Genomic DNA, 24,676 nt, shown 5'->3' with positions numbered 1-24,676 from the left:
TGGCAGATTCTTTATTTTTATTTTTAAAGACAAGAGCTTACTCTGTTGCCCAGGCTAGAGTACAGTGGCACCATCATGGCTCATGGTAACCTTGAACTCCTGGGATCAAGCGATCCTCCTGCCTTAGCCTCCCAAGTAGCTGAGACTATAGGCCTGCACAAACAGGTTCAGCTAGCTTTTAACTTTTTTGTAAAGATGGGATCTTGCTATGTTGCCCAACCTGGCCTCAAACTCCTGGCTCCAAGTGATCCTCCCTCCTCAGCCTCCCAAAGTGTTGGGATTACAGCTGTGAGCCACAGTGTCCAGCCTAAATTGCTGACAGCAGATTCTTTTGATTTATTTATTTATTTATTTTTGAGACGGAGTGTTGCTCTATCGCCCAGGCTGGAGTGCAGTGGCGCGATCTCGGCTCACTGCAAGCTCTACCTCTGAGGTTCATGCCATTCTCCTGCCTCAGCCTCCCAAGTAGCTGGGACTACAGGTGCCCACCACCACGCCTGGCTAATTTTTTTGTTTTTTTAGTAGATATGGGGTTTCACCGTGTTAGTCAGGATGGTCTCGATCTCCTGACCTTGTGATCCGCTGGCCTTGGCCTCCCAAAGTGCTGGGATTACAGGTGTGAGCCACCGCGCCTGGCCTGACAGCAGTTTCTTTGCTGAAAAAGATTTTGCGGCTAGTAGGGGTGAGGGCTGTGGGCATCTGACGGTGTGAGCCAGGCAGGGGTAAAGTGGGCACAGAGGGAGGTTTGCTGGAGGGGGCTCAGGGATTTTGCTGAAAGCCCACTCTTTGTGACATTGCCAGTCGGAGCTGGCCCAGTGCAGGATCCATTTCTCAGAGGAGTGACTGGGATCTGGGAGATTGTGGCCATCCCGCTGCATCCTCACTGACTCTGAGGTCCTTACAGATGATCCTGCACAGATTTTCTCAAGATTTTTAGGGCATGTCGTCTGCAGTGCGCCGTCCCCATCTGCCAAGAAGATTTGGTCAATCTTGGGGCTGAGATAATTGACGAGCTTTCTAAAAGTCCATATATCCCTTTCCTTCCTTTCCCTTTCTGTTAAGAGCATTACTGGCTTAGTTCAACCCTGTCTAATTTTTAAATTATAAACCCGGGCTCAAAAGGGGAAGGGGGTCCAATGCATGCTCTTAGTAGAGCTGAGATGGGATCTGGGGTTCACTCTGACACCACAGCCCAGCTCCCTCCTGGACACCCCGACACTCACTCCGAGGCATGTACCCTGGAGACCTCTGGGTTCTGAGCACCAATTGGCTGGATTTATTTTGCATGCTTATGAGGGGGAAATGGTATTAGAAAGATCATGCGGCCGGGCGCGGTGGCTCATGCCTGTAATCCCAGCACTTTGGGAGGCCGAGGCGGGCAGATCATGAGGTCAGGAGTTCAAGACCAGCCTGGCCAACATGGTGAAACCCCGTCTCTAGCAAAAATACAAAAAATTAACTGGGCGTGGTGGCACGCACCTGTAGTCCCAGCTCCTTGGGAGGCTGAGGCAGGAGCACTGCTTGAACTCGGGAGGTGGAGGTTGCAGTGAGCCGAGACCACGCCACAGCACTGCAGCCCAGGCAACAGAGTGAGACTCCATGTCAAAAAAAAAAAAAAAGATCATGCAAGTGCCACCATATTGACTAAAGAAATATCACCGAAAAACCGACTCCATAGTATGGGATGCCAAGTGCAATGAGCTATTGTGGGATGAGGCGTGGTCTTAGCCAAGACAGGCTCACAAAGGGACCAGCAGCTGCTCAAGCAGGGACAAGTGAAAAGAGGTGGCATGGGAAGGGGGTCTCTGAGGCTGGCCTTCTATCCCTGACACAGGAACTGTCCTTAACACAGATTCGTGCTCTATCAAAGGCAGCCGGAGATGCTGGGAATCCCCAGCGTGGGTTTGCTCTTCCCCTCATTCCTGTGGCTACCTTTCTCTGTTCCTCTCCTGGCCATGCTCTGTGTCACAACTATTTCTCTTGGTGATCTGCCTGTAATATGCAGGCTTAGGGGCAGGGTATCTAGCTGGCTGCGGGCACAAGTCTGGAAAGTGGGCAAGTAGGTATGTGTGCATGGGCAGATGTGTGTGTGTGTGCATGAACGGGCATCTATGTGTGTACGGACAGACACGTGTGTACCGGGGCAGGTGTGTGTGTGTGGTATGGGCAGGCGTGTGTGTGTGCATGAGCAGGCATGTGTGTACCTGGGCAGGCATGTGTGTGTATGTGGGCAAGCGTGTGTGTATGTGTGTACATGGGCAGGCGTGTGTGTATTTGTGTACATGGGCAGGCGTGTGTGTGTGGCATGGGCAGGCATGTGTGTGTGCATGGGCAGGAATGTGTGTGTACACGGGTGGGTATGTGTGTACATAGGAATGTGTATGCATATACATGGGCAGGCATGTGTGTGTACATGGGCAGGTATGTGTACATGTATGGGCAGTCATGTTTGTGCATGGGCAGGGGTATGTGCATGCATGGGTGGGTATGTATGTATAATAGGCAGGCGTGTGTGTGCATGACAGGTGTGTGTGTACATGGGCAGGTGTGTGTGCATGCATGGGTGGGTATGTATGTATAACGGGCAGGCGTGTGTGCATGCAGCTTACATAAGTGGCAGTGCTCTCAGGAGGGGAGCACACAGTACAGACCAGGTTTCCCACTTTCCCCAGGCAGTGTCCCGTGCAGCCCCTTGTCTGAAGAGGGTGTCACTGATGCCCCCTGCTTCCACGGAGCCCAGCTTTTTCCCTCGGTCTGGAAGACAGCGAGCAGGACCTTGGTTCTTGCTAAGGTAGGCAGTGCCTGGGTCCACAGCCCTGTGGTTCCGATTCAAACCATGCAGCCCGAGAGACTCTGGTGGTTCTGGCTGCACTTTCCACCTTCTCAGCCCCGTTTTTTTGCTGGAGTGACAGGGCTGCAGGAAGCTTTCCCAGCAGCCGAAGCAGCAGCCAGAGCAGACACGGCAGCAGCACTGGCACCCTTCAAATTGGGACTCTAGCCCTTTAAATCTGCTCAGTTACCAAAAAAGAAGAGGCATCAGACCCTGTTAATTAAAGCTCGCCCCGGTCCATCATTCTGAGGAGCTGCAGCGCCCTGCTCCTTCCTGATGGCTTAGAGATTCTCCTTAACTCCCAGCCATGGATCTTGGAGAATTTCCCCCGAGATCAGCAGGAGGTATGACCCTTGCCGATGACACTCTGAAGCTTGTGTAGCTCTAAATCAATGATATAACTGACTGCATGGATGCTGCCTGCTTTCCCCTTTCTGCTTCTCCTCTTCCCCTCTTCCTCCTCTCCAATTTCCTAGCTTGTGTTTAGTTGAGACAGAATCAAGTTTTGATGGGTTTCGGAGGAAGGGGAGGGGTAGGGAGATCTGGAGGTGGCGGTGGCTCCTGGCGTGTTTGTTTTGGCCCTGGCTTCACCCAGCTGTCAAAGTGGTTTGGAGGAGTGGGGAGACATGCCTCTTTCAGCTCTGGCTCATGCAAAACCATTTCCTCCTGGCCGGGTCCCTTCCCCTTGGAGATAATGAAAAGGGCATAACCCTGACTTGACTTGCCTATCAAATCCATGCCCTGCCACTCAGTTGGAACATGGCTGTGTGGCTGCGCTCCCATGTTATTGGAAAACTCATTCCATACAACTTTCTCCCTGTAAATCGTCCCGGAGGAACATCTTGCCGACACCTGTCCCCCCTCCCCGCCCCTGCCCTCATTCTCCCCTCCTCTTTACTCTCTTTTCAAATGCTTGCTGTGTGATTTCAGGAATTCCTAACTCTGTCCCTTGTGCCTTTTGAGGAAACTCACTTCTAGCCGAGTCTCAGGTTCTGTGGCAAAGAGTTGTTTTGATTCAGGAATCTGCTCTAGCCTGGCAGAGAGAAGGAGTAGATTTTTCTTCTTTGTACGTTGCATTGTGTAAATTGTACATGGGCTCAGAGAACATCTATCTGCAAATCTTTCATTGATTTGTTTTTGACCCTCACGGGGTGCCTTCTGGGTGAAATGCTCTTCCCGAGTCATACCCAAAGGAAAGATTTCCTTTCCATCAGCTTGACACGACTTCGCAGACATCCCTGAAAGTCAGACTTGGGCAGAGGGAGGCATTTTCATTGGCCTGAGTGACAGTCGTCTCTGGGGGTCCCAGGGGCATGGGTTCGTGTGACTTGGGAGCAGCGCTTCTAAGGACTTCCAATTCCCCACCTGGGAGAGGAGCTTGGGAGGCAAAGTGCTTGTACTGAATTTTCCAGGGGCTTTAAAACATGCTGAATGGTTAACATCCCCGTTCAAGTCTTGAGAGGAATCTGAGCCAAAACACAGCTCACGTGAGTAGGGATTTTCCCCCAAAGTGATTGCCTGCAGAGTCCTGAACCGTTTCCATGAACGGTAGTTACCGCGTTTGCAGCTAAATCCCTTTGCAATCCCCCAGCCAAGGATGGGCACTTTCTCAGGGTGAATGTCCCGGAAGTCAGCCTGTCTGCTTCCCAGACACTGGAGGTGCAATGCATTTTGTAAGATCAGAATCATCAAACTCTCCGCTGTGGCAGAAACTCTCTGGTTTAGGAGAGACCATTCAGAGCTTATGAGTGAAGCTCTTGATGGAAAGAATTCTTATCCCCATGCCCATCGGTGGATCTGTGTGGTTGATTTAAAGATTCTGAAGAAGTAACCCTGGGAGAGATGTTTCATGTAATCAGAAACTCAGTTATGGAGGCCTTGGTCACGCTGGTTAAAGGGAGGAGGCTTCCGGGAGGGTGGTGTTGGAGGTTTGAGGTCCTTCTGTTTTTTTTTTTTTTTTTTTGAGATGGAGTGTCTCTGTCGTCCAGGCTGGAGTGCAGTGGCCAGATCTTAGCTCACTGCAAGCTCCGTCTCCTGGGTTCATGCCATTCTCCCGCCTCAGCTTCCCCAGTAGCTGGGACTACAGGCGCTCGCCACCACGCCTGGCTAATTTTTTTGTATTTTTAGTAGAGACGGGGTTTCACCGTGTTAGCCAGGATGGTCTCGATCTCCTGACCTCGTGATCCACCCGTCTCAGCCTCCCAAAATGCTGGGATTACAGGCGTGAGCCACCGCGCCTGGCCGAGGTCCTTTTTAAAAGTCGTGCTGTCAGCTGGTCTGTGAGGGTCAGATTCTCTCCTGGAACTGAGGATAGAAGCGGACTGAGGCCATGGTTAGCCGGGTGAGTTCCTTGAGGTCACAGACCATTCAGTGGAGAAGGTTCATCCACACAGCTATAGGCACCTCTTCCTCTGTTGCCTGGTGGCCCAAAGGTCAACACCCTTCTTTTACTTTCTAAGGGAAGCCAAAAGAGGCTTGAAATAGATGTCACTAACTGTGTTTTTGTACCAGCTGGGGTCTATTAACAATAACTAATTAAGTAGACTGTTTCTTTGTGTCAAATTTTCTTTTCAACTTAATGGGGTGTGTGTGTGTGTGTGTGTGTGTGTGTGTGTGTGTGTGTGTGTGTGTTTAATTCACTGATGGCTGCTGGTTTCAAGAAGCTGTAAACAGGTCCCAGGGGAGTTTGCTTAGATTTGGCAACTTTGTGTAGTTCTGTGGTCTGTTGACATTTCTTTAATGGCCGTGGTGGGCTCTTAGCTTACAGGGTGGTGGGAAAGGCATGCCCTTTCGGGACCGACAGACCTTCATTGGAGTCTCAGCTTCACCACACAAGAGCAGGTAGCCTGGGCTGCTGGTGAATCTCATTGCACGTCAGTTTCTCTGTCTGTAATATGGTAGCATTGTCAGGATTAAATGGAGTCATTTAGCTAAAGTCTGTGTAAGTAGCTGGTATAAAGGAGCATCTCTTCTTTCAATTGCATCTGCCTTGAATTAAATCAACATTAACACAAAGGATTGGACCATTTAAATAGTTTCAGTGACCCCTGTACTGACTGCTGCACTGTGCCTTTTCTGAGGGCAGGGATGGCCTCCTCCCTGTCACTCTGTCTCTCTCAAAAGCTAGCACAGGGACTGGCATGGTGCGGAAGCAACATAAAAGTTTATTGAATGAATACATGCCAGTCTGTGGACACGTAACTTTCAACATAGGTGGTTTTTAATGACTAAGCAAAACCAATTCTCACTCAGTTTACTTAAGAAATACAGCTGAGTCAGTTAGATCAAAGAGCCTCATAACTGTAATAAATTTGGATTAAGATAGATCTATTTGTGGGGAAATTTGAACTGTACTAAAAAAAAAATTGTCTCCTGCACTGGAACCTGTACCGGGTGCCTGCGGACTCCAGAAGTGCCCCGGGAGCCATTCTGATTGCTAGCAGCCTTCCCTCTTCATGTGCTACTTCCTCTTTTTCATGCTTTGAAGAAGAGAAGAGATTCTGAAAGGGGAGAACTGCTGTGAATGGAAAGAGGAGCTTCAACTGCTACTCTGGGGTGTAGAACGAGTCTATCAATGTATCAATCCATTAAAAAAGAGTAAGTTGATTTGTGTGGAGACACTTAGTACCTACCGGGGAGAGCCATTGATTTAACAATTTTTAAAAAATTTAATTATTTAGTTTTTGAGACGGAGTCTCACTCTGTCACCCAGACTGGAGTGCAATGGCATGATCTCTGCTCACTGCAGCCTCCACCTCCCGGAGGTTGCAGTGAGCCGAGATCGCACCACTGCACTCCAGCCTGGGCAACAAGAGAGAAACTCTGTCTCAAAACAAAAAAAATTGATCAAAGATCATCATCATCGTCATAGTGAATACCACCACCACCACCTCACATTCGCAGAGGGTCTCTCTAGCTAGGGGTTGGAGGAACCCACGTGAGATTGGCTGCCCCCTATTCTCAAGTAAAGGGATGGGAGGTAAATAGTGTGTGTCATAGGCTACAAGGGGCACGAGTCCAGTGGATCATGGGAGGATGATGATCTTGGCCTTGGGAGAGCTTCTTTTGAGTGATGATCCCCAAACTGAGTCCCGACAGAGGTGGCTATGAAGTATCATCCTAGGCTGAAGAAATTACACACGCAAAGAACAGAGGTGAAAGGAACACTTGAGGGAGCGGCAGCAAATCTGTCTAACCATTATGGGAGGCAATGTGATAAAAGAAGAAGCTGGAGAGGAGACAGAGGTTAGATCCTAAAGGACCCTGGGTGCGTGAAAGGCGGGGACTTCATTTTGAAGGAGATGGAGTCACTGAAGGATTTTAAGCAACGGAATTACCTGGGGAAATTGAATTGAACAAATACGCACTGAGCATCGATCCTTTGCCAAGCTGTGTCCTACGCACCGGGGATGTGGCGGTGAACACAGCACACAAAATCCCCTGCTCTTGCGGAACTTGCAGGCAGTGAATATGACAAAAAAAATAAAATAAAATAAAAATAAAAAAATAAGCCACGAAAGGTAAATTGTACGGAGCACATCAGACGGTGACACACGCTTTGGAGAGAAATACAGCTGAGGAGGAGGATGAGGTCCCGAGACAGGCGTGTGTGTGTGTGTGCAACCCTTAATAATGCTCAATCCTAAGTGCAATCCTTAATAAAGTTTAATCCTAAATAAGTGCAACCCTAAATAAAATGCAATCCTAAATAAGTGCAACCCTAAATAAAGTACAATTCTAAATAAGTGCAACCCTACGTAAAGTGCAATCCTAAATAATTACAACCCTACATAAAGTGCAATCCTAAATAATTGCAACCCTACATAAAGTGCAATCCTAAATAAAATGCAATCCTAAATAAATAAAGGTGGCAGAAGAATGAAAACTCTCGGAGGCGTTGTAAGAACTTTGGCTTTTGCTTTGAGTGAGGCGGGAGCCAGCGCTGGGCTCTGAGCAGAGGAGAAACATTTTTAAATGATCCTCCTCACTGCTGTGTTGAGGAAAGACTGTGGGTGGGCAAGGCGGGAGCAGGAAGATCATCCAGGAGGTGAACATTTAATCCAGGCGAGAGGTGATGGTGGCTGGCCAGTGGGGTACCAGTGGAGGTCTGCCAAATGCTAGGATTCTGAACTTCTTGTTTTTTTTTTTCAGGATGGAGGCAATGGGATGTGTTGATGGGTTGGAGAGTTGTGTGAGATGAGTCGAGGATGACTCAAGCTTCCTTGGCCTGAGACAGGGACAGCTGTGGGTGGAGCAGGTTTGGGAGGAGAGCAGGAGTCGGGTGTTTCTCATGTTAAATTGGAGACGTCTGTTGAGGTTCCCGGTGGAGATGTTGAGTGGGCAGTCCTGGGTTCACGGGAGAGATTTGGGCTGGAGACAGCCTTGGGAATCAGAGTACAGATGGTATTTAAAGCCATCTCAGATGAGATCATCGGGAGATGGAAGAGACGAAGAACTGAGTTCTGAGGCATCACGGCTATTTACAGGTTAAAAAGATGACCAGAAACCAAACCCGGAGATTGAGAAGGAGGTGTCTTCCTTCTTTCTCCTTCAAGACGATTCGCCCTGTTTGTACATTCTACATCCTCGTCTCTCCTGGGACCAAGACTCATAGCTCGTTCTCCCAAATATTTTTTTTGTTTGTTTTTTTGAGATGGAGTTTCGCTCTGTTGCTCAGGCTGAAGTGCAATGGTGCAATCTTGGCCCACTGCAAACTCCACCTCCCGGGGTTCAAGATATTCTCCTGCTTCAACCTCCCAAGTAGCTGGGATTACAGGTGTATGCTGCCGTGCCCGACTAATTTTTATATTTGTAGTAGAGATGGGGTTTCACCCTGTTAGCCAGGCTGGTCTCGAACTCCTGACCTCAGGTGATCCTCCTGTCTCAGCCACTCAAAGTGCTGGGATTACAGGCATGAGTCACCATGCCCGGCCCTCATTCTCCCAGTTTTTAACTTGTTCCTTTCTCCTGGCTTCTTCCCACCTCCCTGTAGGTCTGCTCAGATCTTTCTCATCTCAGAAAAAACCTTCCCTTAGCTCCTACCGACTCCTTTAGCTTTTGCTCTCTTGTTCTCTTTTTCTTCACAGATAAACTTTTATTTCTTTCAGCATTAATCAAACAACTGCTGCATACCAGGAGTAAAGAATATGGAAACAAAAGACAGATTTTACCCTACTTGAAAGAATATTTATTTACACCTTGTCTACTTCCATAAAGCATTTTGGATAGCATTTTTGACACGTATATATAATGAAATATAAAATATATGATCATAAACTAAACATAAAAAATTTTGTACCAAAAATGTTTGTATTTGTATTCTAAAATACGATTTAGAACAGAGGAGCAAGATCAGGACGAAAAACAGAATGCAGAAATAAAGGTCATAAGATTCTATTTTATTATTATTATTGTTTGTTTTTGAGACAGAGTCTCGCTCTGTTGCTGAGGCTGGAGTGCAGGGGTGTGATCTCAGCTCACTGCAACCTCTGCCTCCCGGGTTCAAGCGATTCTCCTGTTTCAGCCTCTGGAGTAGCTGGGATTACAGGCAAAAGCCACCACACCCAGCTGAGTTTTGTATTTTTAGTAGAGATGGGATTTCCTCATATTGACCAGGCTGATCTTGAACTCCTAGCCTCAAGTGATCCACCTGCCTCAGCCTTCCAAAGTGCTGAGATTACAGGCTTGAGCCACTGTGCCTGGCCAGATTCTATTTTATTTTAATTTTGAGAGACAAAGTCTTACTGTGTTGTCCAGGCTGGTCTTAAACTTCTGGCCCCGAGTGATCCTCCCACTTTGGCCTCCCAAAGTACTGAGATTACGGGCATGAGCCCCTGCGCCTGACTGGTCATAAAACTGTATAAGAATATAATTGAGCTGCTAATCTGATCAGAACTTTCTGGTCAGAAAAGAGAAAATGGGAATTTCTTTTTTTCTTTTTTTTTTTTTTTTTGAGACAGAGTCTCGCTATCTCCCAGGCTGGAGTGCAGTGGCCCGATCTCGGCTCACTACAACCTCCGCCTCCCGGGTTCAAGCAATTCTCCTGTCTCAGCCTCCCGAGTAGCTGGGACTACAGGCGTCCGCCACCACTCCTGGCTAATTTTTGTATTTTTAGCAGAGACGGGGTTTCAGCATATTGGCCAGGCTGGTCTCGAACTCCTGACCTTGTGATCCATCCGCCTTGGCCTCCCAAGTGCTGGGATTACAGGCTTGAGCCACCGCGCCCGGCCTGAAAATGGGAATTTCTTAAAAAAATTTACCAATGCTCTCAGATCATAATTGTATGGGTCAATACATATTGGGGTTTTGGGTATGCTGGGTGCTACCTAACCAGGACCCAGACCAAGAAACAGGACATGGTCTGCACCCCAGCGCCACCCCCATGATCATTTCCAGTTGGTGTTCTCTCCAGGGACTGACATTAACCATTTGTCTGTTTTAAACTATTTTGGGAATTGCATTCTGAGTTTTGTTGTCCGTGAGATGATATGGTTCCTTAAGGAAAACCAAAGCTTTCTGGCATTTAATTCTAAAATCATACAGTTGATCCTTGAGCAATTTGGGTTTGAACTGTAAGAGGCCACTTATACATGGATGTCCTTCTGCCTCTACCACCCCTGAGACAGGAAGACCAAACCCTCTTTTTCTTCCTCCTCCTAAGCCTCCACAATGTGAAAAAGACAAGGAAAGGCCTGGCGCAGTGGCTCACACCTGTAATCCCAGCACTTTGGGAGGCCGAGGCGGGTGGATCATGAGGTCAGGAGTTCATGACCAGCCCGGCCAAGATGGTGAAACCCGGTCTCTACTACAAATACAAAAAAATTAGCCAGGCATGGTGTTGGGCGCCTGTAATCCCAGCTACTTAGGAGGTTGAGGCAGAGAATTGCTTGAACCCGGGAGGCAGAGGTTGCAGTGAGCTGAGATTGCGCCATTGCACTCCAGCCTGGGCGACAAAGCGAGACTCCATCTCAAAAAAAAAAAAAAAGAATAAACGACAAGGATAAAGACCTTTATGATGATCCACTTCCATTTAATGAATAGTCAATATATTTTTTCTTCTTCATGATATTTTAATAACATTTCCTCTTCTTTAGCTTACTTTATTGTAAGAATACTGAATACATTATATCTAACACACAACATATGTGTTAATCAACTGTTTATGTTATCAATAAGCCTTCTGGTCAACAGTAGGCTATTAGCAGTCAAGTTTTTGGAGATTCAAAAGTCATATGTGACTGGGCATACTGGCTCACGCCTATAATCCCAAGACTTTGGGAGGCTGAGGTAGGAGGATTGTATGAGCTCAGGGGTTTGATACCAGCCTGGGCTTGTAAAATAATTTAAATTATTTCTGGAAATAATTTTAAAAATTAACTAGTTATGATGGTATGTGCCTGTAGTTACAGCTACTTGGGAGGCTAAGGAAGGAGGATCACTTGAGCCCAGGAGGCTGCAGTGAGCTATGATGGCGCCACTGCACTCCAGCCTTAGCAACAGAGTGATACACTGTCTCCACAAAAAAAGAAAGAGTTGTATGCAGATTTTCAACTGCATGGGGCAAGGGGAGCAGCACCCCTAACCCCCACAGCGTTCGAGGGTCAACTGTATTTTCTTCTGAGTTTCCATTTAAGGAATGCTGAAAAGTTAGGTGGCCTATACCTTGTCTATTTCCATAACATACTTTGGATAGCATGCAAATTTATGTGTGTGTCATGAAACATAAAATATAAACTTATAAACTAAGGCGAAGAGTGGCAGCTATTTGGCATCACTTGAAGCCCAACCAGGAGCAGTCAGAAGGTAGAATCTGGAGAGGATGGAGTGTTAAATGCCAGTGAGATGAAGCAACATAAGGCCTGGAAGTGTCCGTCGGAGTTAGAAAGTAGGAGGCAGCCAGCCAGGTTCCTGGAGTGATGGAGGTAGAAGCCAGATTGAGGGAGGAGGTCAAGGAAGTAATAAGAAATTTGCTGTGATGTCTCTACGTGGCGGCTACTATTTTAAGATGGTCTATTCTCATGCGAAGGAGAGAAAAGATGGCAGGTAGAAGACCTTGCAAAACATAAGGAAGGATTTTGTTTATTTCTCAATAGAATGAGAGAGACTTAATCGTGTTTTTGGAGAAACAGGTAGTCAAGAAATACAGGCAAGGCTGGGCGCCGTGGCTCACTTTTGTAATCTCAACACTCTGGGAGGCTGAGGTGGGAGGATGGCTTGAGCCTACGAGTTCAAGGCCAGCCTGGGCAACATAGCGAGACTCCATCTCTACAAAAAAACAAAAATAAAAATAATTAGCCAGGGATAGTGGTGCATGCTTGGAGAACCAGCTACTCAGGAGGCTGAGGTAGGAGGATTGCTTGAGGTCAGGAGTTTAGAATAGCCTGGCACCATAGCGAGACCTCATCTCTACAAAAAATAAAAAGAAAAACAAATTAGCTGGGTGTGGTGGTTGCACACCTATAGAACCAGATGCTTGGGAGGCTGAGGTGGGAGGATCATTGGAGCTTAGGCATCAAGGCTGCCGTGAGCCATGATTGCACCACTGCACTCCAACCTGGACAACAGAGTGAGACTCTATCTCAAAAAGAAAGAAAGAGAAGGGACGGGGGAAAGAAGGAAGGAAGGAAGGAAGGAAGGAAGGAAAAAAGGAAGGAACAGAGGGAGGGAGGGAGAGAGGAGGAAGGAAGGGAGGCAGGGAGGGAAGGAGGAAAGAAAGAAGGAAGGAAGAAAAGAAGGAAAGAAGGAAGGGAGAATGGAAGGGAGGGAGGGAGGAAGGAAAGAAGGAAGGAAGGTAGGAAGGAAAGAAGGAAGGGAGGGAGGGAGAGAGGAAGGAAAGAAAGAAGGAAAGAAGGAAGGAAAGAAAGGAAGGAAGGGTGGGAAGGAGGAAGGAAAGAGAGAGGGAGGGAGGGAGGAAGGAAAGAAAAAAGGAAAGAAAGAGAAAGAAAAGAAAGAAAGGCAAAAGATAAAATGGAGAGAAAAGATAGTTAAAGCAAGCAAAAACCTAGATAAATTTGCATGCTGTAGACACACACACACACACACACACACATACTCCACACAACTGGGTTTCTCACCTTCTTTAACTTTTCCTGGTGACAGACCCTTCTCCTTGCCATTGTTCTCCTTTGTTTTGAAGCTAAAACAGCCCTTAGCAACCGAACCCCTTAGGATCTCCTAGGATTGACCCACTCAGGCTTCTCTCTAGTGAAAGGGACACTGTCTGTAATCTGTCAACTTTATTTCAGTCATCAGTCCCAGAATGTCAGGACTGCCAGGGGCCTTCGTGAGTGTCCAACCTGTGTTCTTATTTTCCAAATGAAAAAACTGAGGCCCATGATTTCCTGGCAAGGTAGAGAGAACAGCAGAGCTAAACCCCAGATTGCCAGACTACTTGACTGTATTTCCAGAACTCCCTATTTCCAGGCATTTTCAAATCTCTCTCTCCTAATCTCTAAAACTTGAGTGTTTCTAAAATTTCAGCAAGCACCAAAATCATCATCTAGAGGGTTTCTTTTTTCTTTTTTTTTTTTTGAGACAGGGTCTCATCCGATCACCAGGCTGGAGTGCACTGATGCAGTCACAGCTCACTGCAGACTTGACCTCCTTGGCTCAAGCGGCGCAAGCCTCCCTGCTTAGCCTCCCAAGCAGCTGGGACTACAGGCGTGTGCCACCATGCTTGGCTAATTTTTTGTTTTCTGTAGAGACGAGGCCTCGCATGTCGCCCAGGCTCATCTAGAGGTTTTTTCAAGACAGATTTTTTTGGGCCTCACCCCTTCTGAATTTCTGATTCAGTAGGGCTGGGAAGAAGGTGAGAATTTGCAGCATCAACAGCTTTCCCAGGTGACTCTGAGGCTGCTTGTTTGGACCCACACTTGCAGAACATTATTTAAGAGGGGGTGTGCGCAGAGCAGGCAGGAAGGGAGTGAGAAAAACTAGACAGGGGTTCCTAGAAGCAAGCATCTTCTCTGATCTGATCTCATTTCCCTTGGGTCAGGCCTGAATGAGGTGTGGTTGGCCAGCTGCCAGGCCCAAGAAGATCAACACCATTTCACCTTCTAGTCACCAAGAGGCTTAAGGAATGCAGTTGTATTAGTCTGTTCTCACGTTGCTGGTAAAGACATACCCGAGACTGGGTAATTTACAAAGAAAAAGGCGTTTAATGGACTCACAGTTCCACATGGCTGGAGAGGCCTCACAATCATGGAAGCTGAAAGGTACAAGGCACATCTTACATGGTGGCAGACAAGAGAGAATTTGTGCAGGGAAATTCCCCCTTATAAAAACCATCTGACTTCGTGAGAGTTAGTCACTATCATGAGAACAGTATGGGGGAAACCACCTCCATGATTCAACTACCTCCCATGGGGTCCCTCCCACGACACGTGGGGATTATGGGAGCTACAATTCAAGATGAGACTTGGGTGGGGACACAGTCGAACCATATCAGTCAGCAGTGTAGCAGGCTGAGCCCTGCAACTAATCCCAAGAACCTGGCTGTCATTAAATACAGCACAGTCTGTGCTTTTACATCTTTCTGCCTTCCATGGAAAGGGAATCACTGGGAAGCTGGCCATTCAGACCCAGGCTGGGGGGCATCTCATAGCTCACATTTCCCTTGCAGCCACTCTGAGGCCAGCACCCCTTTGTCACTCCCCAAGGGAATAGGGAACGCCCAGTTGGGTGAGACTCAAGGTTTCTCTTGAGCTTATTCCATTATCTTGGCACTCAGAGTGTATGTCAAGTGAATTCTGTGTCTCTGGCAGGTTATTACGAGCTGAATTAGTGGTAGTGAAATAAAAACTATAATAAAGCTGTACTGCACTCTTAAATTGTTAAAATTTATTAGAAAATGCGCATAGTTATTAACTGATTTTCGTCTGTGTGCATTCGCTTGTGCCGAAGCCAGGGAAGATGAAAAGTGGCTCTGTCAAACGGAGGCTGAGGGTTGGTTCCTGGAATTCTCCAGAGAGCCCTAAATGGGAAAGCACATTCACAAATTCACGGAGCGCTACTGGCCTCTCCGTGTTGGCCGCTGCCTCTCTCCTGTGCTGCCTGAGGCTCTCCAGGGCTGTAACTGTGGTCCCAGGGGAAGGAAATCCATCTGTCCACTTCCAGGAGGCCCCAGCGGCAGGCTGAGGGAGGCGTGGATGAATGGGGCCTTGTGTTTCTCCAGTGTTTACACTTAGAAGGCTCAGTTACTCACCCTCTCTAGTCTTCAGGCGGAATGTTCGAGCCCAGGAAAGCTGTTGTAGACAAGCTTCCACCACATTCTCTTGTGCTCTCTCTGCTGGCCTGTTTCCTACTTCTCTTTTCTTTTCTCTTTTCCTTTCCTTTCTTTTCTTTTCTTTTTTTTTTTTCCTTAGAGACTGGATCTGGCTCTGTTGCCCAGGCTGAAGTGCAATGCTGCAATCACTGCTCACTGCAGCCTCGAATTCCTAGGCTCAAGTGATCCTCCCACCTCAGCCTTCTGAATAGCTAGGACTACAGGCATGTGCCACCAAATCCAGCTAATTTTTTTTTTAACTTTTTTTTTTTTTGTAGATACAGTGTCTTGCTATGTTGCTCAGGCTGGTCTCACACCCCTAGCCTCAAGTAATCCTTCCACCTGGGCCTCCCAAAGTGCTGGGATTACAGGTGTGAGCCACCATGTATGACCCCTACCCTGCCTTTTGAAAATCCAAAGAAGAAGCCAAATTTTCCTTAGCTCAACTAGGGCCATTTCTAGATTGCTTCATCAGCAAGTAACTGGTTATTGACTGTCCAGGCCTCCTATGAAGTGCAGAAATGCAGCAAGAAAGTTTTTCCTGCTGTTCTGCTCTGTGGGGAGTTGGAGGATGACGTTTACTCATTTTCAGAGACAGAGAGAGATGCTTTTAGTCCTTAGTCCTTAGGAGGACGGGAGCCCTCCATGGTCTTATAGCTAAGAGAGCTCACCTTACTGCCTCTCCTCCTGCAAAGATCTTTCCAGTAACTAATTCTACCACTCTTTGTAAATTATTATTATTATTATTATTATTATTATTTAGATGGAGTCTCGCACTGTCGCCAGACTGGAGTGCAGTGGCACGATCTCGGCTCACTGCAACCTCTGCCTCCTGGGTTTAAGCGATTCTCTTGCTTCAGCCTCCCGAGTAGCTGGGGTTACAGGCGCCTGCCAGCAGGCCCAGCTATTTTTTTTTTTTTTTTTTTTTTGTATTTTAGTAGAGACGGGATTTCACCACGTTGACCAGGCTGGTCTCAAACTCCTGATCTCAGGTGATCCACTCGCCTCGGCCTCCCAAAGTGCTGGAATTACAGGGATGAGCCACTGCACCTGGCCTGTAAATTATTTTTATCCTAAAAAAATTGAAATGTTATTTTCCTATTTGTTAACTTTAAGCACTCTTCCTTGGAAGAGAGTGGACTAGAAAGCAGGAAGTGATTTGTGCAAATCCAATATACAGTTTTTTTTTTTTTTTTTCTTTCAGGAACAGGATCTCACTTTTTCACCCAGGCTGGAGGGCAGTGGCATGATCATAGCTCACTGCAGCTTTGAACTCCTGGGCTTAAGTGATCCTCTGCCTCAGCTTCCCGAGTAGCTGAGACTACAGGTGTGTGCCACCACCACGCCTGGCTAATTATTATTATTTGCAGAAATGGGGCCTCGTTATGTTGCCCAGGCTGGTCTGGAACTCCTGGCCTCAAGTGACCCTGGCCTCCCAAAGCTCTGGGATTGCAGGTGTGATCCACTGTGCCTCGCCTCCAATGTACATTTTGAATCAGATCCCATAAGACCTACCTTTGAGTTGATAGCAGCATCCGCATTGGTTTACTAGCCCTGGGTCCTTCTTGCTACCCTGAGACCCAGCTACGTTGTAAATTCACTTGAAGCCTGAGACGCTTCTGCTTAGAAGCAGTAGGGAAGCAGAAAGCTGAGAGTTTTCTGGAGTCTCTGCCACTGTGCTCAGATGTTTCTCTTGGGGTTTTCTGGGAGCCTCAAGCACCCAGGATGGGGTAGCAGGGCATTGCTTCCTGATCCTGGGGCGGCTCCCAGCCTTGGCATAATCTGTGGGATCCACGGTGAACTGAAAAACTCAGGGCCAGTATGGGAGAAGTGTTGGGTTTTTTAGTCCCCTGTGGGAGAAGTTTTCTCCTAACTAGTTTCTTTTTTGTTCCTGTTTATATAGCACAGCTGATGCGTACTAAGAGTTCAGAGGACAGCACGTGGTTGAATTCCTGCCGTCTTGTGGATGTGTTCTCTCGTTTGGAGAGCGGTTAATCTATTTTTCTGTCCCTGGGATACTTTAGGCTGCTACCTGGTCAGGGGGCTGCTGGAGGGAGATCAATATCTCAAAGACTACTTCAAGGGGCAGGTTCCTTTCCCCCTTGTAGTCACTGATTCAGAGGAAAATGGAATTATACCAGCAGAAATTTAAGACACCTGAGCTCCAATGAGATCGTCCAACACTCTGAATCTTCCCTTTTTTTTGCCCTTGAGCCTAAAGATAGTCCATGGGGTGTGTAGAAAGAGTAACAAATGTTTGGATTCAAACAGAGCTATGGCCTTGTTCTTTTCCCGCCTCCCCTTGATGTGGTATCTAGAAGATAACGTGATTACATGAATATGTAATGCAGCGAAATCTAGTTAGTTTACCAGCACCGTCTCCTTGCCCAGGCAGAGTGATTTCCTGGTTTTAAAAGACAGTGAAATTGCTGATGTGAGAGCTGGTGCTTGCTGAAGCATGTCATGAAGTAGTCAACTTCAGAGAGCCCTGGTGCACTGCAGAAACCCAACATTTAGGATCCATTTATATACTCTCCACTTTGTTCCAGAAAGGATGCAAGGCGATTTGCAAAGATGAGTATCCAATTACAGGACAAAATTAAATGAAAAAATAAATAGACAACGAAAACAAGAGAAGGGAAAAGCGGGCCGGAAGGCAAGGATGGAGCCAGGAATGAGGTTAGGACACAAAATTCGTGACATCAGATCCTGTGCATTTACTGGAGGCAAAAGTCTGGGGTGACCCTGAGCTTTCTTTCAGCCAACACAGAGAGGGAAACAGTCCCTTGTTACAGACCCAGCATCTGTGTGATGAAAGCAAGCCAGCTGCTCAGGAGAGGCATGGCTATTTCTGTTCCTGGAGGCAGAGAGAAATATTGCCCATGGGTCCTTGTATTAGTCTGTTCTCATGCTGCTAATAAAGACGTACCCAAGGCTGGATAATTTATAAATAAAAAGAGGTTTAGGCCGGGCGCGGTGGCTCAAGCCTGTAATCCCAGCACTTTGGGAGGCCAAGACAGGCGGACCATGAGGTCAGGAGATCGAGACCATCCTGGCTAACACGGTGAAACCCCGTCTCTACTAAAAAATACAAAAAAACTAGCTGGGTGAGGTGGCGGGCGCCTGTAGTCCCAGCTACTCGGGAGGCTGAGACAGGAGAATGGCGGAAACCCGGGAGGTGGAGCTTGCAGTGAGCTGAGATCCGGCCACTGCACTCCAGTCTGGGCGACAGAGCGAGACTCCATCTCAAAAAAAAAGAAAACGAAAAAGAGGTTTAATGGACTCACGGTTCCACTTGGCTGGGAAGGCTTCACAACCATGGTGGAAGACAAAGGAGAAACAAAGGCACGTCTTACATAGTGGCAGGCAAGAGAGTGTAGGCAGGGGAACTGCCCTTTATAAAACCATCAGGTCTCATGAGACTCGCTTATTATCACCAGAACAGCACAGGAAAACCCACCCCCATGATTCAGTTACCTCCCACTGGGTCCCTCCCATGATGCATGAGGATTATGGGAGCTACAATTCAAGATGAGATTTGGGTGGGGACACAGTCAAATCATATCAATCCTCAAAGGGAAGACATGGTATAATGTAGTAATAGTGTCCTGAACGGTCTCACAGTTCATTATAACAAGGAGTTTAATAGGACTGGCTGCCTCCTCTTGTAATATTCCTCAAGATTGGGAGATGGTTAGGGAGGTAGAGCTGTCCCAAAACATTCTCTGATAGTCTGACTTAGTTTTTTTTTTTTTTTTGGGGGGGGGGATGAGGTCTCACTCTCTTGCCCCGGCTGGAGTAGTGTAATAGGAGGATCATGGCTCCCTGCAGCCTTGAACTCCTGGACTCCGAAGATCCTCTGACCTCAGCCTACTAGGTAGCTGGGACTACAGGCATGCACGACCACACTCGTTAATTTTTAAATATTCTGTAGAGACGAGGTCTCTCTCACTATGCTACCCAGGCTGGTCTCGAACTCCTGGCCTCGAACGATCTTCCAGCCTTGGCCTCCCAAAGTGCTGGGGTTATAGGCATGAGCCACTGAACCTGACTTAATCTGATTTAGAGCTTAGATTACCTATGGTGGGCTGCCTTCCCTCCAAATCATTCTCTATGGCAAGTGCGTCCACAGAGTGGCGACAGAGGCTGCTGCAGTGTTAAGTTGTGTGTGCGTGTGCGCATGTGGGTGTACATGTGTGCGTGTGTGCTGGGGGAATGGCAAAGGATGGGGGTGCAGAGATCAGGAGGGTTCTGTTCCCCCCAAACCCTCAGTTTTTTGTAATTTTCATATTGGAGTTCCTCATAATATTTTTCCTGAAGAAAAGGGGCCCCCACTACTAATAATAGCTTTATCAGTGTTTAAGAAAAATAGATTGTTGCCCGGCTCAGTGGCTTATGCCTGTAATCCCAGCACTTTGGGAGGCTGAGGCGGGTAGATCATTTGAGGTCAGGAGTTCGAGACCAGCCTGGCCAGTATGATGAAACCCCGTCTTTACTGAAAATACAAAAATTAGCCGGGTATGGTGGCACAGGCCTGTAATCCCAGCTACTCGAGAGACTGAGGCGGGAGACTCGCTTGAATCTGGGAGGCGGAGGTTACAGTGAGCCGAGATTCCATCTCAAAAAAAAAAAAAAAAAAAATAGCCTGGCTTCACCCCATGGGTAGTTATTTTCCCAACACTGTGAGCACTGTGCAAGGAATTTTGAGATAATTCTCCTTGACAAAAACTTGGAGGGCAGTTGCCCTGGGCTGCTGGTTGAGTGCAACCCCATATGCTTTAACAGTTGGTAGAGCCGGAGGTGGCACTGAAATCCTCTTAGGAACAGGGAACAGGTGACCAGGACACCGTCCGGAACAAGATACCGTGCAGAGCGCATTTACAGCCAGACCGGTTCATTAGAGCCAGTGTCACTTCTGATTGGTTGGTCCTTAGCTCACCTCCATTTTGATTGGTCAGCGCATGCGCCCTACAGGGAGTTAAATACTGACATTCACCTGTGTGTGAGCAGGCTGAGAAGCCCCTTGAGGGGAATATTTGGGGTCCCATGTGAAGTCCAGGCAAAGGGTGTAACAACATCCCAAACTTTGACCATGGCAGAAAAACGTTCATCCAGAAAACACTTAAAGCAGGTGACCTAAACAGCCACCTCAGTAATCAACCTCCCTGTAAAATTTTATGTTTAACCTTAAACATCATAATTTCCTGGTGTATTCTGTTATAAATTGACCACAAATTAAATACCTAGGTCTTAGAATTTATATATATATAAAATTATTATATCTGTTAAAAATATGTGTAATTATAGATACAAATGTATTATTATTATAGATAAATATATACTATCTATAAATTTATAATTATATGTAAATATATAATCTATAAATATATGATTATGTATATACATTATCTATAAATATATGATTATATATAAATCTGTAATAATTACATATATTTGTTAAAATACATAATTACAGGCCAGGCGGTGGCTCACACCTGTAATCTCAGCACTTTGGGAGACCAAGGTGGGCGGATCACCTGAGATCAGGAGTTTGAGACCAGCCTGGCCAACAAGGTGAAACCCCGTCTCTACTAAAAGGACAAAGAATTAGCTGGGTGTGGTGGCAGGTGCCTGTAATCCCAGCTACTCGGGAGGCAGAGGCAGGAGAATCACTTGAACCCGGTGGGGCAGAGGTTGAAGTGAGCCGAGATCATGCCATTGCACTCCAGCCTGGGTGACAGAGTGAAACTCCATCTCATATATACACACACACACACACACACACACATATGTAATTTCATATAATAATTATATATATTTATGTAATATATAGAAATATTCTAAGGGAGTTAAATCATGAAGAATGTGAAAGTTTTTTTTTTTTATGATGACATTGAGTTTCAGAATAGCTATTGTACATACTTTCTTTTTGGCACTAATCTCAGATCAAAGCCACTTGTCTACAACAGCTACTAGTAATTCATGACCATAAAACCATGAATGACCTCCGTTGAAAAGAGAATGGTGATGATTTGGTTCTCTGTCAGCATTCCATTAGTCTAGGAGGGGTCTCAAGTCCAAAAGGTAGAAAATGAGGGGAAAATCCCACGTTACGCCACATTCATTTTGGGGGGATATTTTCTACAAGCCATTTGCTATTCTAGGTGCTGGAGATATTGCAAGGAACAAAACCAGTAAGATTCCTGCTCTGACGGGACTCATAGTCTAGGGGTGAAACACAAATAATGAAAACTTAGCAAATATTTTCTTTTAGGACCTCGAGCTAATGTCAATATCCAAATCCACTTGAGGTTGGTGTCCATTGATTGACTTTCCTCTTGAAGATGGATTCTATTATCCTGCTTATGGGTATGTCCAGTAATTTTGCATTCTACCCTGGACTTTGTGAATGATCTGTTGAGTAGTCTCTGGGTTCTGTTGGGCACATCTGAAGAATATTGATTTTTTTGTCAGTTTTTGTTTTAATAGGAAGTTAGCCTGGCTGGACAGCAGCTGAATGTCTATTTGCTTCTCTTAGGCTGAGTTGGGCCTCTTGGAGTCTGTCTTGTGTGTATGTGTAGTTACGGGATCAACCAAAGGTTTGATAGAGCCACTCTCAAAATTTGGGTTCTCCCTGTGTGATTCTTTCTTTTCTGATAGGTCCCTCTAGCTTTTTTTTTTTTTTTTTTTTTTTTAACAGATGGGGTTTCACCATGTTGGCCAGGCTGGTCTTGAACTCCTGGACTCAAGCAATCTGCCTGCCTTGGCCTCTCAAAGTGCTGGTATTACAGGCATGAGTCACCATGCCTGGCCATCCTTCTAGTTTTCTAGCTGCTGGTGTCATCCTGAAAAGTCTCTTCTGATTTTTTGATAGTAAGACTTCAGGTTTCTGGCCTCATGCCAGCAGCAGTGCTGACTGGGGACTGTCTGCAGGTGAAAGCAATAAAAACTGAAAATTTGGGGCCAGGCATGGTGGCTCACACCTGTAATCTCAGCACTTTGGGAAGCCAGCGTGGGTGGATTACTTGAATCCTGGAGTTTGAGACCAGCCTGGGCAACATGGTGATACCCTGTCTCTACAAAAAATACAAAAATTAGCTGGACGTGGTGGCATGTGTCTGTAGTTCCAGCTGCTTGGGAGGCTGAGGCAGGAGGATCACTTGAGCCCAGGAGGTCGAGGCTGCAGTGAGCTGAGACCAGGCCACTGCGCTCCAGCCTGGACCACAGAGCAAGACTGTGTCTAAAATCAAATCAAATCAAATCAAATCCAAAAAATCAATCTGTGCCTTTCTCACTTCCAAAAATCACCCCCCTTTCAGTTTCTTCCTGCTTTGGGCCACTTCCCAGTGCCTCTTGAGCATTGTCTTTTGTATATTGTCCAAAATTTATGGTTATTATTTGTAGGAGAGCTGGTCAAATATGAGCTACTATGTGATTATGAGAAGAACTCTAAAACTTAGCAAGGAAGTAAGTGAACAGATATGATCATTCCCCACAGTGATCAATGCTATGATGGAAAACAGCATGACAGGGAGTGTCTGGAGTGTGTCTGCGGAGGGTCACTTCAAATGAGTGCAGAAGGGACATTGAGCTGAGGCTGGGATGACATGGGAAAGCCACATTTGTGTGGTCGGGCAGGAGCACCCCAGAGGGAATATCAGATGTAAAAATGTTCAGGCAAGAAAGACCTAGGCTGCTGGAGAGGCAAGGGTTAGGCAGTGGGGACAAGAGAGAAGGAAGGCAGAGATGCAGGCAGCAGCTGGACCATGCAACAGTCATTGAGATTTTATTCTACATAGAATGATCTATCACTGAGAGGACTTTAAGCAAGACAGTGATATGATCTGTTTTGCTCATTCAAAAGATCACTCTGCGGCCCAGCGCTGTGACTTCTGCCTGTAAACCCAGCACTTTGGGAGGCCGAGGTGGGAGGATTGCTTGAGGCCAGAAGTTCAAGACCCTGTCTCTACAAAAAAAAAAAGTGCCATACTTGGTGGTGTGCACCTGTAGTCCCAACTACTCAGGAGCAATGATTATGCCACCCTGGATGACAGAGCAAGACCCTGTTTCTAAAGAAAAAAACGAAAGGACATTGGAACCAGGTCCCCTCCATCCTAAGGTGCCTACAGAGTATCTCTCTCTGCAAACAGTAAACATCATCCAACTCCGCACAGAGTGGAGCAGCAGGAAAATGCCCTCATCTAATTTCTGTGCTGCTTGAGAGGCCTGGACAGCCCAATAACCAGCTCCTTGCTGATGAAGGGATTGAGGAAATGGCCCTAGTTGAGCTCAGGAAAATTTGGTTTCTTCTTTTGGTTCTCAAAGGGCAGGGTAGTGGCTGGGTGAGGTGGCTCACACCTGTAATCCCAGCACTTTGGAAGGCCAAGGTGGGAGGATGGCTTGAGGCCGGGAGTTTGAGACCAGCCTGGCAAGGCCCCATCTCTACAAATAATTTTTAAAAATTATCCAGGCATGGTGATGTATGCCTACCATTCCAGCTACTTGGGAGGCTGAGGTGGGAGGATCCCTTGAGCCCAGGAAGTTGAAGCTCAGTGAGCCATGATCATACCACTGCACTGTAGCCTGGGTGACAGAGTGAGACCTCATCACTTTAAAAATAAAGATTGCTCTGATTCTGCAGAGAATAGGCAGGAAGGCCAATGGGGGGCTCCTGTGGGAGGGGGAGGACAGGGGCTTGGGTAAGAATGCCACCACACAGGCAGGCCCACCATGGGCAATGAGCATCTCCATGCACTATTGAGTCTGTATGAACAGAAAACATGAGCGGTCAATACAAGCCATAGCTGGTCACTGTCCCCAGAACCAAAGACTCAAGTCAGGTTGATAGAAGTGCTTCCTAAGAGACCACTCCTCAGGAGGCTAAATAGAGCCCAGTGGTTACAGCAGAACAGCCCTGCCTGGCCCTGTCCATCAATTTCGTGGCGCCTGGCCTGAGATATTCAGGCTCACAGTGTTTCAGCTACAGTAGATATATTAGTTCATTTTCACACTGGTTTAAAGATAATGCCCGAGCTGTGTAATTTATAAAGGAAAGAGGTTGAATTGACTCACAGTTCCATATAGCTGAGGAGGCCTCAGGAAACTTACAATCATGGAGGAAGGGGAAGCAAGCATGTCCTTCTTCACATGGCAGCAGGAAGGAGAAGAGTGAACAAAGGAGGAACTTCTAAATACTTATAAAACCATCAGATCTTGTGAGAACTCTCATGATCATGAGAGCAGCATGGGAGAAATTGCCCCCATCATCCAATCACCTCCTACCAGGTCTCTCCCTCAACACCTAGGGATTACAATTCAAGATGAGATTTGGATGGAGACACACAGCCAAACCATATCAGTAGAGCACTTGAAGGCATTAGATGGGCCAGCTGCCTTGGGCTGGGCTGGGCCTGGGCCCCTCACCTTCTTCTGGTCCTTCAGCCAGGTGAGGCTCATCCACACAGTCCCTGGGGTAAGCGGACTCAAGTCTGGACAATGCATTCTTCACTTTCCGGAAGACAGTGGCAGAAATCCCTCCTGGTTTCTTGGCCTAAGCTTGGGTGCCAGCATACCCCATCAGAGAT

General features: G+C 46.9%; 1 protein-coding gene across 7 annotated transcripts in view; it reads left to right on the top strand.

Annotated features, from left to right (window-relative positions):
* Nucleotides 1-3,072: 3,072 nt before the first annotated feature.
* Nucleotides 3,073-24,676, top strand: part of CALN1 (calneuron 1) — a 664,605-nt gene continuing 643,001 nt past the window's right edge. For all 7 annotated transcript variants that reach the window (XM_045389750.2, XM_045389747.2, XM_074034851.1 and 4 more), the window contains exon 1: nt 3,073-3,174. The gene's annotated coding sequence lies outside the window, so the exon portion shown is untranslated. The remainder of the gene's footprint in view (nt 3,175-24,676) is intronic.

This window comes from Macaca fascicularis, chromosome 3, assembly GCF_037993035.2.
Source record: "Macaca fascicularis isolate 582-1 chromosome 3, T2T-MFA8v1.1".
NCBI lineage: Eukaryota > Metazoa > Chordata > Mammalia > Primates > Cercopithecidae > Macaca > Macaca fascicularis.
Note: the sequence above shows the minus strand (reverse complement) of the source record. Positions and strands in the feature narration are given on the sequence as shown.